This window comes from Mobula birostris, chromosome 3 (assembly GCF_030028105.1).
Source record: "Mobula birostris isolate sMobBir1 chromosome 3, sMobBir1.hap1, whole genome shotgun sequence".
NCBI lineage: Eukaryota > Metazoa > Chordata > Chondrichthyes > Myliobatiformes > Myliobatidae > Mobula > Mobula birostris.
The window spans coordinates 70,332,467-70,345,978 of NC_092372.1; the positions used below are offsets into that span (position 1 = coordinate 70,332,467).

General features: G+C 41.2%; 1 protein-coding gene across 3 annotated transcripts in view; it reads left to right on the forward strand.

Annotated features, from left to right (window-relative positions):
• The window catches only part of LOC140195114 (uncharacterized), a 72,820-nt gene that overhangs the window by 8,294 nt on the left and 51,014 nt on the right, over positions 1 to 13,512 (forward strand). For 2 of the 3 annotated variants that reach the window (XM_072252869.1, XM_072252872.1), the window contains exon 2: positions 9,929 to 10,131. The gene's annotated coding sequence lies outside the window, so the exon portion shown is untranslated. Of the gene's footprint in view, positions 1 to 2,732; positions 2,798 to 9,928; positions 10,132 to 13,512 lie in introns of those variants that run through there. The other variant, XM_072252871.1, reaches the window with a different exon arrangement.

The following is a 13,512-nucleotide window of genomic DNA, read 5'->3' on the forward strand; positions in this document are numbered from 1 at the left end:
TATACTCACTGTCGCATGGCACAGGCAGTAATCCCGAGATTACTACCTTTGAGGTCCTGCTTCTCAGCTTCTTTCCTAACTCCCTGTAGTCTGTTTTCAAGACCTCCTCCATTTTCCTACCTATGTCGTTGGTACCAATATATACAACGACCTCTGACTGTTTACCTTCCCACTGCAGGATATCATGGACGCGATCAGAAACATCCTGCACCCTGGCACTTGGGAGGCAAACTACCATCCATATTTCTTTCCTGTGTCCACAGAATCGCCTGTCTGACCCCCTAACTATAGAGTCCCCTATCACTGCTGCCATCCTCTTCCTTTCCCTGCCCTTCTGAGCCACAGGGTCAGACTCTATGTCAGAGGCGCGGCCACTGTTGCTTCCCCCAGGTGGGCCATCTTCCCCAACAGTACTCAAACAGGAGTATTTATTGTTAAGGGGTACAGCCACAGGGGTACTCTCTAGAATCTGACTCTTGCCCTTCTCTCTCCTGACTGTTACCCACTTATCTATCTCCTGAGGCCCTGGCATGACCACTTGCCGATAGCTCCTCTCTATCACCTCCTCATTCTCCCTGACCAGATGAAGGTCATTGAGTTGCATCTCTAGTTCCCTAACGTGATCCCTAAGGAGCTGCAGCTCAACGCACCTGGCGCAGATATGGCTGCCCGGCTGGCTGCAGTCTCCTGGACGCCCCACATCTGACATCCAGTACAGAACACCAGCCTCACAGACATACTTCCTACTTTAATGTCGCCAAACAATTGATACTAGAGCATACAATCATCACAGCAATATTTGATTCTGTGCTTTGCGCTCCCTGGAGTACAAATTGATAGTAAATAGTAAAAATTTAAATTATAAATCATAAATAGAAAATAGAAAAGGAAAAGTAAGGTAGTGCAAAAAACCAAGAGACAGGTCCGGATATCAGGAGGGTCCAGCCCAGATCCAGGTCAGGATCCGTTCAGCAGTCTTATCACAGTTGGAAAGAAGCTGTTCCCAAATCTGGCCGTACGAGTCTTCAAGCTCCTGAGCCTTCTGGAGGCGAAAAGTGTGTTGACTGGGTGGGTCGTGTCCTTGATTATCCTGGCAGCACTGCTCCGACAGCGTGCTATTCCTATTCTTCACAAGTAACTTTGAGCCAAAGCCCTCCTACTCTGACTCCCTCTACTCTGTTTCCTGCTCTATAAAGCTGTCTTCTTTTTTAAACTCTTCCTGCCGGTCTAACTCGCTGATGTCCACACGCCTGTGCAGAGAGAGCAGATGGCTTAACATGAATCCTTGAGGTGCCCATGTTGAATGTCACTGAGGTGGAAATGTTATTACGAATCTATACTGATTGTCGTATCCTAGTGATGAAATCGAGGATTTATTTGCAGAGGGAGGTACAGAAACCAAGGGTTAGACTCTTGGTGGTTAATACTGAGTGGATGATGGTTTTGAACACTGAGCTGTAATGAACTAACAGCAACCTGACATATGTCTAGGTTCTCCAAGGCAGGGTGAATAGCCAGTCAAGTTCCAGCAGAATCAGCTTCAAGGGGAAGTCAAGATGAAGACTGGCTATATGCTGGGAGTGACTCTCATTCTAAAATGCCAGGATTGTGATCTTGTGCACTGTTAGAGCATTTGTCCTCCAGTGCTTCTTTTAAATCACTAGAGGTTCAAAAGTCTATGAAGGGACATGACAACATTCAGAGCCTTGTAAAAGTATTCAGCCCCCAACCCTTTGTTCACATTAATGAACCAGGGATTTTGATCAATTTAACTGAGAATCACTTGCTCCTTTTTTCACGGTAGAGCCCAAATAATCAGGAATAATTATAAAGCATGCAAACTAAAAGTTCAAAAACTGAAATGTCAGCAGTTCAAAAGTATTCATTCCCCTTTGGTCAGTACTTAGTTGAACCACCTCGCACAACTATTACAAATAAGTAGTGTTTTTGGATGTCTCTGTTAGCTTTGCACAATGTGATGGAGCAAGATTTGCCCATTCCTCCTTGCAAAATTTTCTAAACTCGTGCCAGGTTAGTTGGGGGGCAGTGGTAGACAGCAATCTTGAGATCTTGCCAGGGAAGTTTGATTGGGTTAAGGTCAGGACTCCAACTAGGCCTCTCAAGGACATCAATTTTCTTCATTTGAAGCTACTCCGTGGTGTTGCTGTGGCAGTGTGCTTTGGGTTGTTGTTCTGCTGAAAGACAAACTTCCTCCCCAGTTTAAGCTTTCTACCAAAGGCTATAAGGTTTTTATCCAGGATCTCCCTGTATTTAGCAGCATTCATCTTACCATCAAGTCTGGCCAGTCAGTGCTACTGAAAAGCATCCCCATGGCATGATGCCATCCCCAACATACTTTACAATAGGGATGGTGTTTCCTGGCTGAAGTGCAGTATGAAATTTTCATCTCATGCCCTGCTTAATGTTGAGGCCAAAATATTCCATTTCAGTCTCATCTGACCACAAGACCTTCTTCCATCTCTTAACAGTATTTTCAAAATGATGCTTTGCAAAATCTTGATCGGCAAGGATATGCTTTCTTTAGCCAGGGCTTCTTTCTTGCACTCTTCCATAAATACTCTTCTTGTGCAAGGTCCTAGGGATTGTGAAACCATGAACTTCATCTCTATTTACAGCCAATGACTTTTGCAGCTCAATCAGAGTGACTGTTGGTGTCACAGTAGCCTCCCTTCCAAGTGCCATTCTTTTCTGGTGAATAAGTTTAGAGGGATGGCCTGATCTAGGCAGTGTGGCTGTGGTTTCCACTTTTTCATGATGGACTGGGCTGAGCTCTGAGGTATGTTCAGTGTCTTTGAGATGGTCTTGTAGCCTTCCTCTGATTTGTGCTTCTTTATTATCATTTCCTTGGCTTGCTTTGAATGCTCTTTTGTCTTCATTATGGTTTGGTCTGTTGAAAATCTATCATAAAGTTGGACCTTACAGAGAGAGGGGGTACTTATTCTTATGAATTCACTGAAAACAGGTGATCCTCCAATTTTCTACATCAGTAAATTGGGTGAATTGATAAAGTAATATACAGTATTGGACCAGAGGAAAGTTAGCATAGTAATTGCTAAGGGGATGAATACATTTCCATCCTCACAATTTTGGCTTTAACCTTTTAGTAAATTGTTGACAGGTTTGGGAATTTTTCTTCTGATTTGACGTGATGCACAATGTTTTGTAGATCAGCTCAAAAAATTTGTCTTCAATATATTTTAAATTTAGAAAATGAGACAGTAAAATGTGAAAATAGTTTGGGGACTGGATACTTTTTTTAAGGCACTGTATTTCATTTTAAAATAAGGAAGTCACTCGTGTGAATTAAGGAATAAGAGAAGTACCTTTGCTTCTTTGTCCTTTTAAATACTTTTAAAATCACTTATTAACTCAGAATTAGAAACATGGGAGCCGAATAAATCTTTTTTTTCAAATGGGGGATATATGACACTGTATTGCCATAGTGATCTATTGTACAGGTGCTGAAATGTTGAGTGTACTCTTGATTAACTTATAATAGATTTTTGACCCCTAGCAATTTCCAAGTAGCTGAATGTAATTTTCTGACATCTGATGCTATTTTGTATTGTCAACTGTTTCTTTTCCCAAGTTTATAACTATGCAGACCTTTAATGGCCTCTGTAAAAATGGTTTTAAATTATTTTTTTTTCTCCTGGAAATGGATTGGCAGTTCTCAAATATGTTTCCTATTAAATCTTGCGAACTGTCAGAATAAAGGGTACTCTTATCTCATCAGTCTGTTTGTAATTAAGACCAAAGGTTAAGAGTTGATCCACTGTCCTACACAGTGCCCTAATGGGCAAATTGTCAATTAAATGAATTGGAGACTGCATTGTGTTATGATTGAATGCTTCATGTAGTTACTGCATGCAAATAGGATAGCATTCTAATTAATACTCCAGTCATTAATTTCATTTCTTTAATGTTAAAAAAAATCAGAAAATAATAGGGTCACTAGTACGCTTAGTCTAGAGTCTAGACTATACTTCAGGTGATGAACTTTAGTGGGATTGTAATTCATTTTGTAAGGCAATTAGTATAACATTGAAGAATTATGTTGAATGTATCTAAAAGTTGTGCAAAGATTTTGTAGCTTAATTCTGTCTACCAGCAGCCTGTAACAATTATAGATTTTTAGTTTACAAAATGGAGTAGTTTTAATTATATGTACATGAGCAAAGGGTATTTCAATTCTAGTTCCCATGGTCATTTTTCATCTTTAAGCATTTGGAACAATCACAGTCTCCTGTCTTTCCATTAAAATATTAATTTCCCTTTTTTCCAGATGACTTGAATTGTGCTCTAATTAGTATTGTGGCTTATTAATCAGTATAATTTTTCACAGCTCAGTTGATTTATTGCAGGAGTTATGTATTAAATTGTCATGTGGCTAGATGACCTTGTGGCAGACTAATCTGTTTTAAAATGCGCAGGAGCTCACTCTGGTGATGGAATTGCATTATAAATGAATGTTTTGAAATTAAGATTGTTAATTATATCTTTAGCTGATGCCTGGGGCACTACAAATTTGTGTCTGGGTATTACCACATTAAAATGTAACATACCTGGATATAGGAGTACAGGATGCCAGCCCTATAAGTGTTGACACAAGTAACGTATAGTATTTTTGCAATCTAATGATTTATAATCTTGCAGATTACAGCCAGCCTTTCCCACATAAATCATTGGCGTCTGAGGAACTCTTTGGATTAGAGTGGAATTGCCAGTAATTTATGATAATTAATTCAGCTGCAGAGTCTTCCATATGAACTTTGTTTTCCTTGTCACAAGCAGAAAGGCCTATTGCGTACATTGTGTATAATTATTTTAAGTAGGCTGTGCAGCCATCCTGCTACTTTATAAGCAAATGGAGGGAAGGAGAGAGATCTTGCCAATCCAAAGTTTAGTCACAGATTCATACAGCACAGAAACAGACTCTGCAGTCTATCCTGTCCACATCAACCATTAAATGTCTATCTACAGTACACTGAGTCCATGGTCTTCTACACTTGGCAATTTAAGTTCTTGTTTTGATACATTAAATGTTTTACGAGTCTTTGCCTCCACTACCCTCTCAGATAATACGTTCCAAATTCCATCCACATGGGGGGGGGGGGGTGAAAATAAAATCTTATATTCCTTCTAAATCTCTTACTCTTTATATTAAATGTATTCTCTCTGCTATGGGGAAAGGTCTACCACTGTGTATCTTATCTATGCCTCTCGTAATTTTGGACACTACTATTAGATCCTCACTAAGCCATTACCACTTCAAAGAAAACAACTCTACCTATCCAGTTTCTCCTCAAAACTGAAACACTCCATCCCAGTGCATTCTCCTTTGCACCTCTTCCAGAGCAATTACACATCTTCTATAGTGTGATAACGGAACATCACACGATATTCCAGATGTGGCCCCACAAATATTTGTTAAAAATGAACCTTCCTTACAATCTCTGCTCTGGCTTATGGAAGCTAGCAATCTGTGTACCTTCTTTACACTCTATCTCCCCATGTTGCCATCTTCAGGAATCTTTGCTCCATTCCTCAGTACTCCCTAGGGCCTTACTATTTATTATGTTTGTCTGATCATTACTGGACCTTGCAAAATGCACGACTTTGCACTTATCAGTTTGCACATGGCATGGAGATGGGAACCAGAGTGACAAAGCTGAGGATGGGGCAGTTGGTATCCAAATTGATGCAGTGTAAAGTGAGATTGTGAGGAAGGACAGGCAGATGATAAGGCAAAATTGCAATCAGTAGGATGAGGTGAAGTGCAACATGGGAGTAAAATTGAAAAGGGTGATGAATACAGTACTGAAGGTGTTATTGTTAAATACACACATACGGAATAAGGTAGATGATATTGTAGCGCAGTTAGATATGGGCAGGTATGATGTTGTGGGCATCACTGAGCTGTGGCTGAAAGTAGATCATAGTTGGGAGCTTAACATCCAAGGATACACCTTGTATCAAAAGGACAGGTGGATAGGCAGAGGGCTGGGGTGCTTCTATTGGTAAAAAATCAAATTAAATCCTTAGAAGGAGATGACATAGGATCAAAAGATTTAGGATCCTTGTGGCTAGTGTTAAGAAACTGCAAGGGTAAAAAGACCCTGTAGTTATATATACAGGCCGCGAACAGTAGCCAGGATGTAGGATATAAATTTCAACAGGAAGTAGAAAAGATATGTTACAAGGGGAATGTTGTGATAGTAATGGGGGTGGGGTGCGGTTTCCAATATGCAGGTAGATTGGGAAAATCAGGCTGGTGCTGGATCCTGATTTTTTAGAATGCCTATGTTGCAACTGTGATGGAAATCACCGGAGAAACACTGAAGCTGGTGATATAGAATTCTTTATTCAGCACAACAAGCAAGTTTCTCATAGAGATACCCTTGGTAGAGGCCCCCTGGCCCAACATTACATCACATTTTTATATGTTAAGGACAAAGGTAACAACAGGACAATTTCTATAGTTACAATGCATTCAGAATGCTTCCTTTGAGTTACATATGATTTTCAAATACCTAGCTCTTTACTCCAACACACCCAAAATGAATGTTAATCACTGCTGTCCCTTCTGACACCTTGGGTCAATGGGGTGTTTATTGCATTCATGCATTTGCAGACATTTTAGGTCAATTGAGTGTTTCCTGGTTTGCAATTAATCCGAGAATGCAGCTCTAGGTAGACCATGGTTCTGAGTTGCATTTTAAATTCAATCTACAAACCATATTAAGATTGGTCACTAGGGAAAAGGCACTGGATTGGGTGTTGTGTGATGAACCAGATTTGAATAAGGAGTTTAAGGTAAAGGAACCCTTGGAAGATAGTGATCATGATATAACATTCACCCTGCAGTTTGAGAGGGAGAAGCTAAAGTCAGATGTATCAGTATTACATTGGAGTAAAGGCAATTGCAGAGGCATGAGAGAGGGGCTGGCTAAAGTTGATTGGAAGGGGGCACTATCAGGGATGATGGCAGAACAGCAATGGCTGGAATTTCTCAGACCAATTCAGAAGGTGCTGGATAGATACATCCCAAAGATGAAGAAATATTCTAATGAGAAGATGAGGTAGCCATAGCTGACAAGGGAAGTCAAAGGTAGCAGAAGTGCAAAAGATAGGGTGCATAATATGGCAAAATGTAGTTGGAAGTTATAGGATTGGAAAGCTTTTAAAAACCAACGGAAAGCAATTAAAAGATCATAAGGAGAAAAAAAGATGAAATATGAAAGTAAGATAGCCAAAAATATTAAAGAGGATTACAGATATAAAGAGTACATTCAGGTATATAAAGAGTAAAAGAGGGACAGTAGTATATATTGACTACTGGAAAATGACGCTGGAGAGGTAGTAATGGGGGACAAAGAAATGGTGGATGAACTGAATGAATATTTTGTGTCGGTCTTCACTTTGGAAGACACTAGCAGTATAGCAGGAATTCAGGAGTGTCAAGGGGCAGAAGTGAGTGTAGTTTGTATTATTAAGCAGAAGGTGCTTGGGAAGCTGAAAAGTCTGAAGGTAGATAAGTCACCAGAACCAAATGGACTGAACCCCAGGGTTCTGAAAGAGGTAGCTGAAGAGGTTGTGGAGGCATTAGTAATGATCTTTCAAGAATCACAAGATGCTGGAATCATTCCAGAGGAATGGAAAATTACAAAAGTCACTCTACTCTCTAAGAGGGGAGAGAGGTAGCGAAAAGAAATTATAGACCAGTTAGCCTGACTTCAGTGGTTGGGAAGATGAGAGCCCATGGTATTACAGGAAAGATACTGGCTTGGATAAAGATTGGCTGATTGGTAACAGTTGGAATAAAGGGGGCCTATTCTGTTTGACTGCCGGTGACAAATGGTGTTCCGCAGTGGTCAGTATTGGGACTGTTTCTTTTCATGTTATATATTAGCAATTTGGATGACAAAATTGATGGCTCTGTGGCCAAGTTTGCAGGCAATACAAAGGTAGGCAGAGGGGCAGGTAGTGTTGAGGTAGCAGAGAGTCTGTGGAAGGACTGGGACAGATTGTGAGAATGGGTAAAGAAGTGGCAAATGGAATATAGTGTAGGGAAATGGATAGTCATACGCTTTGGCAGAAGGAATAAAGGTGTAGAGTAATTTCTAAATGGGGAGAAAATTCAAAAATCCGGCATGGGAAAGGACTTGGGAGTCCTTGTGCAGGATTCCCTAAAGGTTAACTTGCAGGTTGAGTTGGTGGTAAGGGAGGCAAATGTAAATGTTAGCATTCATTTCAATAGGACTAGAATATAAGAGAAAGGATGTAATGCTGAGGCTTTATAAGGCATTGGTCAGATTGCACTTGCAGTATTGTGAGCAGTTTTGGGCCCCTTATTTTAGAAAAGGTGTGTTGGCATTGGAGAAGGTCCAGAGGAAGTTTCTGAGAATGATTCTGAGCATGAAAGGGTTAATGTGTGAGGAGCATTTGATGGTTCTAGACCTGTACCGTTGAAGTTTTAATGGGGGGGTGGTGTGGGGTGCGAAATCTCATTGAAACCTATTGAATATTGAAAGGCCTAGGTAGAGTGGATGTGGAGAGGATGTTCCCTATAGTGGGTGAGTCTAGCACCAGAAGGCACAGCCTCGGAATAGAGGGATGACCATTTAAAACAGATGAGAAGGAATTTCTTTACCTACAGGGTGGCAAAATGGTGGAGTTCATTGCCACGGTTGGCTATGGAGGCCAAATTATTGAGTATATTTAAAGCAGAGGTTGATAGGCTCTTAGTGAATCAGATTATGTGGAGAAGTCAGGAAAATGAGGTTGAGAGAGATAATAAATCAGCCATCTTGAAATGACAAAACAGCATTGATGGACCAAGTGGCCCAATTCTGCTTTATGGTCTTAAGGGTCTTATCTCGATTAAGCCAAATGTTCTGCCCAATTTACCATCTGATCAACTTCTTTCAGTTCTCCTCCTTACTATAAACAGCATCACTAAATTCTCTGGGTTTTGCAATCTTAATAATCATACTTCACACCTTAACATCTAATGTATATAGCAAAAGGTAAGAGACTCTGTACAAACCTTTATGGTACACCATTGGTCAAAGACCTCCTCCCTCTGTCTCCTATTATCAAGCCAGTTTTCAGTTCAATTTGCCATTTGCCTTGAATGCCATTGGTTCTAACCTTTTAACAACCCTTGCTTGTCAAATGCCTTACTAAAGTATTCTCAGGCAAGACACATGTTAATTTTGTGCCTTTTTAAAAACAGTTCATGAATCATTCATGAATTTTATTAACAAGGTGAGTTAAAAATGCAATTACATAGACAGCTTGTACCTGACCATTGAAGTCAATAGAATTAAAAGTCAGAAGCTTAGTACAACAGCTAATATTCTGCCTTGTGTTCAGCCCTAGTGACCAAGCATGCATTTCTTCCCTATTATTACCTGGCTTTAGAACATGGGGAATTACTTTAAAACTAACAGACGTGCTTCTAGGCTAGAGGTGTGAGTTTAGAACAAGAGACTGATGCCCTAGAATTAGTTGTCATGATTATAAAAGAGGAAAAGAAGAAAATTCTACATTTAGATAATTGTAAGTCTTTGGAATTTTCCAACCTAGAGCAACATGAAAGGTAATTTTAATATATTCAGTCTGAGCTTGATAGGTTTTGGACATATCAAATTCAATAGGCATCAACATTATATAGAAATACTGATAGACCTGAGGAAGAAAATCAATCATGACTTCATAAGTGGAAGAAAAGGTTCAAGAGACCTTTTGTCATGGTCTTACTTATATTTCATGTGTTCTTAAGATCTAATGTTACATTTTTCATTGTATAGCAGGGTCAATCATGAAGGGCTGCTTTCAACATATTTTTCTCAATGTTTCCCATAATGGTAGAAGCTAATACTTCTTGCCCTTTCCATTTCAGAAACTGAAGATGTGGAAGCCACGGTCACAGTGGGCAAGGAGGAAGCCAGTCTTTCTGAATTAAACTGTCAATAAATCTCAACCTTGTGAAAAAAATACAATTCCGATACTGGCACCAGAAGGTTTTAGAAGTTAGATTAAAAGAAGTTTTATCACATGGCAACATACTCTGGAACTTAGCCATGCAATAAGATAGTAAAGTTGGTGAGTCATTGGATGGAAATTTAGTCTGTTAAGTCTGTTGTAGAGATATCTGATACTGAATTCAAGACTAGGTATCTTGGGGCATTCTTTTTCTGTGCCACTCAATTGCCCAGTTATCAATTTGAATGACCATACTAATCAGGTCATCTGGGCTGCCCTGGTTGTCACACACTGTGATCTTGTGCTGGGTCCTGCGCTCAGTCCCTGCTGGAAGGCAACGATGAGAGATCGCTTGTTCCACCCTGTCTCTACCGCAAGTGTGTGGAACTTTACTACATAGTCTCTCTTTTTCTCGCTACTTTGGCGCAGGCCCAGGAGTCTGTGAGCAGCCTCCTGACCCATATTGGAAGATCAAAAACTCTTGAAGTCAACAAACAATTACCGAAATGACTGGGCTGTGGAGGGTACCTTGTTCGCATGGAGCATTGAACAGGTTGAGTGACAGTCTGTCTAAGAGACACACCAAGTACACCAGTTTGCAGGCATCAGCACCAAACTGACCAAGTTGGACTTGGAAAGTCAGTTCACACTGGGTAATAAAATTCCTGTAGCCGTCAGGGTCATTGGAGTATCTGCCTGGTGGAGGAATACTCAGTTCTGGTCCAGATGTGGTTATATGAATCAGGGCATTAGTGGCCAAGGTTGATGAGGCTGTTGAAGTGAATGATCTGGGAGATGCTGGAAGTGGTATAATCACAAACAAGAGAAAATCTGCAGATGCTGGAAATCCAAATAACGCACACTAAGTGCAGGAGGAGCTCTGCAGGCCAGCCAGCATCTATGGAAAGAGTACAGTCAACGTTTTGGGCCGAGACCCTTTGGCAGGACTGGAGAAATAAAAGCTGAGGAGTAGATTTAAGAGATTGGGGGAGGGAAGAGAGAACCACAAAGGGATAAGTGAAGCCTGGAGGGGGAGGGATGAAGTAAAGAGCTGGGAAGTTGATTGTTGAAAGAGATACAGGGCTGGCAAAGGGTGAATCTGATAGAAGAGGACAGGTTATGGAAGAAGGAAAAGGCAGGATGGCACCAGAGGAGGCACTGAGCAGGTAAGCAGATAAGATGAGAGAGGGAAAAGGGGTTGGGGAATGGTGAAGTTGGGGGGGGGGCATTACCAGAAGTTTGAAAAATCGATGTTTGTGCCATTAGGCTGGAGGCTATTGACGGAACATAAGGTATTACTTTTGGTAATGCCACCCCCCTTCACCATTCCCCATCCCCTTTTCCCTCTCTCATCTTATCTCCTTGCCCACCCATTGCCTCCCTCTGGTGTTACTCTTCCCTTTTCTATCTTCCATGGCCTGCTGTCTCTTTCACCAATCAACTTCCCAGCTCCTTACTTCATCCCTCCAGCATTTTGTGTGTGATGCTGGAACGGGACTGATGAGGCTGAAGGCAGCTGAGTGGTGGCAGTGAGAGCAGAAGCGGCTGTCACCTGATTCTGGTTGTCAGTAGTAAGCTGCTGAATCGCGGCGGTGAGAGCTGTAATCACTGCCACCTGATTCCAGCTGTCTGTCGTGAGCTGCTGAACCTTTGCTGTGAGGCTTGACACCTGTTCTTCCTGCTGGGACTGGGCTTGCTGCTCTGCAAGTAGCTGTCGCACTGCTGAGACACGTCGGCCAACCCAGCTTCTACTGATCTGAGTTTCTCCTCCACGCATTTCGGCCTGGACTGGGCTTGTCATTCTGAGAGTATCTTCCACACGGCTTGAGTCATTCTTCCCAGCGCGAGTCATTCCTAGAACCGTGGTAAACAGGGAGTGTTGATGTTGCTCTGCCTTTGGTCAAGTCTTGACAAGACTGAAATGAGAGGAAGGGAGTTAAATACTATCACAATGAAATACTAATAGTGGGAACATGTATACACAAGTTTGTGATTGCCAAGCACACCTGCAAGAGTGTGCAGATCTTGTGGTAGAGTTTGTGGTTATGACAGTATGTGTAATGTAGAGGGAGGTCTGTGATTAGGCCCCCCAGAAATACATACATGCACAGAGGGTCTCAGAAATTTTATGGCAGTAAATGAAATTTAAACTACTGTAGATGCTAGAAATCTGAAATAAAAGTAGAAAATACCAGAAACACACTGCAGGTCGTGCAGCATCAATAGATCTTTTTCCTTCCCATCTCAAGTAGTCTTTCCAGCTGAAGAGAGATTCACTTGTGCTTCTTTCAATCTAGTGTACATCATTTAGATCATTGCATCATAAGATAAAGGAGCAGAATTAGATTATTCCACCTATCGAGCCTGCTTCGCCATTCCACCACGGCTGATTTTTTATTTCATTCTCTGCCTTCTCCTGTATCCCTTAACCCCTTTACCAATCAAGAACTTATCAATTTCTTCCTTCAATACACCAAATGGCTGGTCTTCACCACCCCATTTGGCAATAAGTTCCACAGTTTCACCATATGCTAGCCGTAGAACATTCCTTTATTCTGAAGCCATGCCCTCCGATCCTAGACTTTTCCCACTAATAGAAACATCTTACTTATGTCTACTCTATCAGGGCCTTTTAGTTTTCAGTAGGTTTCAATGAGATCCCACTACCACCGTCCCATCCTTTTGAATTCCATCAAGTACAAGTTTGGAGACATCAAACACTTCTCAATGTCTTTCATTCTCGGGATCATTCTTAAGAACCTTCCCTGAACTGTCTCCTGAGTCAGCACATCTTTCCTTAGATGTGAGATCCAGAATAGCTCATAATATTCAAAATGTGGTTTGACCAATGCTTTATATCGGTGTTAACTATGTGACCTACTCTACATCAATTTGCAGAGCACCCTATTTTCAGGCTATTTAACATCTGGTCAGAATCTACATAATCATCTTCACCTTGAGGTGTAGGAACATAGAACACTGCAGTACAGAAAATAGCCCTTTGACCGTTTAGTGCATGCCAAACTATTAATCTGCCTAGTACCATCAACTAGGCAGGTTAATACTTTGGTATGGACTAAATGTGGTTCTTGTGGTTGTTGTTATTCTCTTTTCATCTCAAAAAACAGCCCTATGATAGTCAAGTTTGCAAAACAGTTTAAATTAATTTTAGAAAGGTGTTAATAATACAAGTTACCAATTTTTTTTCACAAGTAAGATTCATTGTTGTGCAATGATGATTCTATAGTAGGTGTGAACTTCTCTTTGACCTGTTTCACATAGGTGGCTAGGTATACTTCAGGAATTGCAATACTGTAGCGGTGTGCTACACACAGCTCTAGAATAACCACATGGAGTCGGTGAGTTAGAGTTGCGATGAAAGAGATTTATTCAAACTTCGTGGCCTGCTTTCAAGCCTTCCCATTCCCGCCCTCCCTGGGGCGGGACTGCTGTGGGGAATGCATATTCCCAGACCCTTTCTGCGCGCGGGATTTTCCCCCT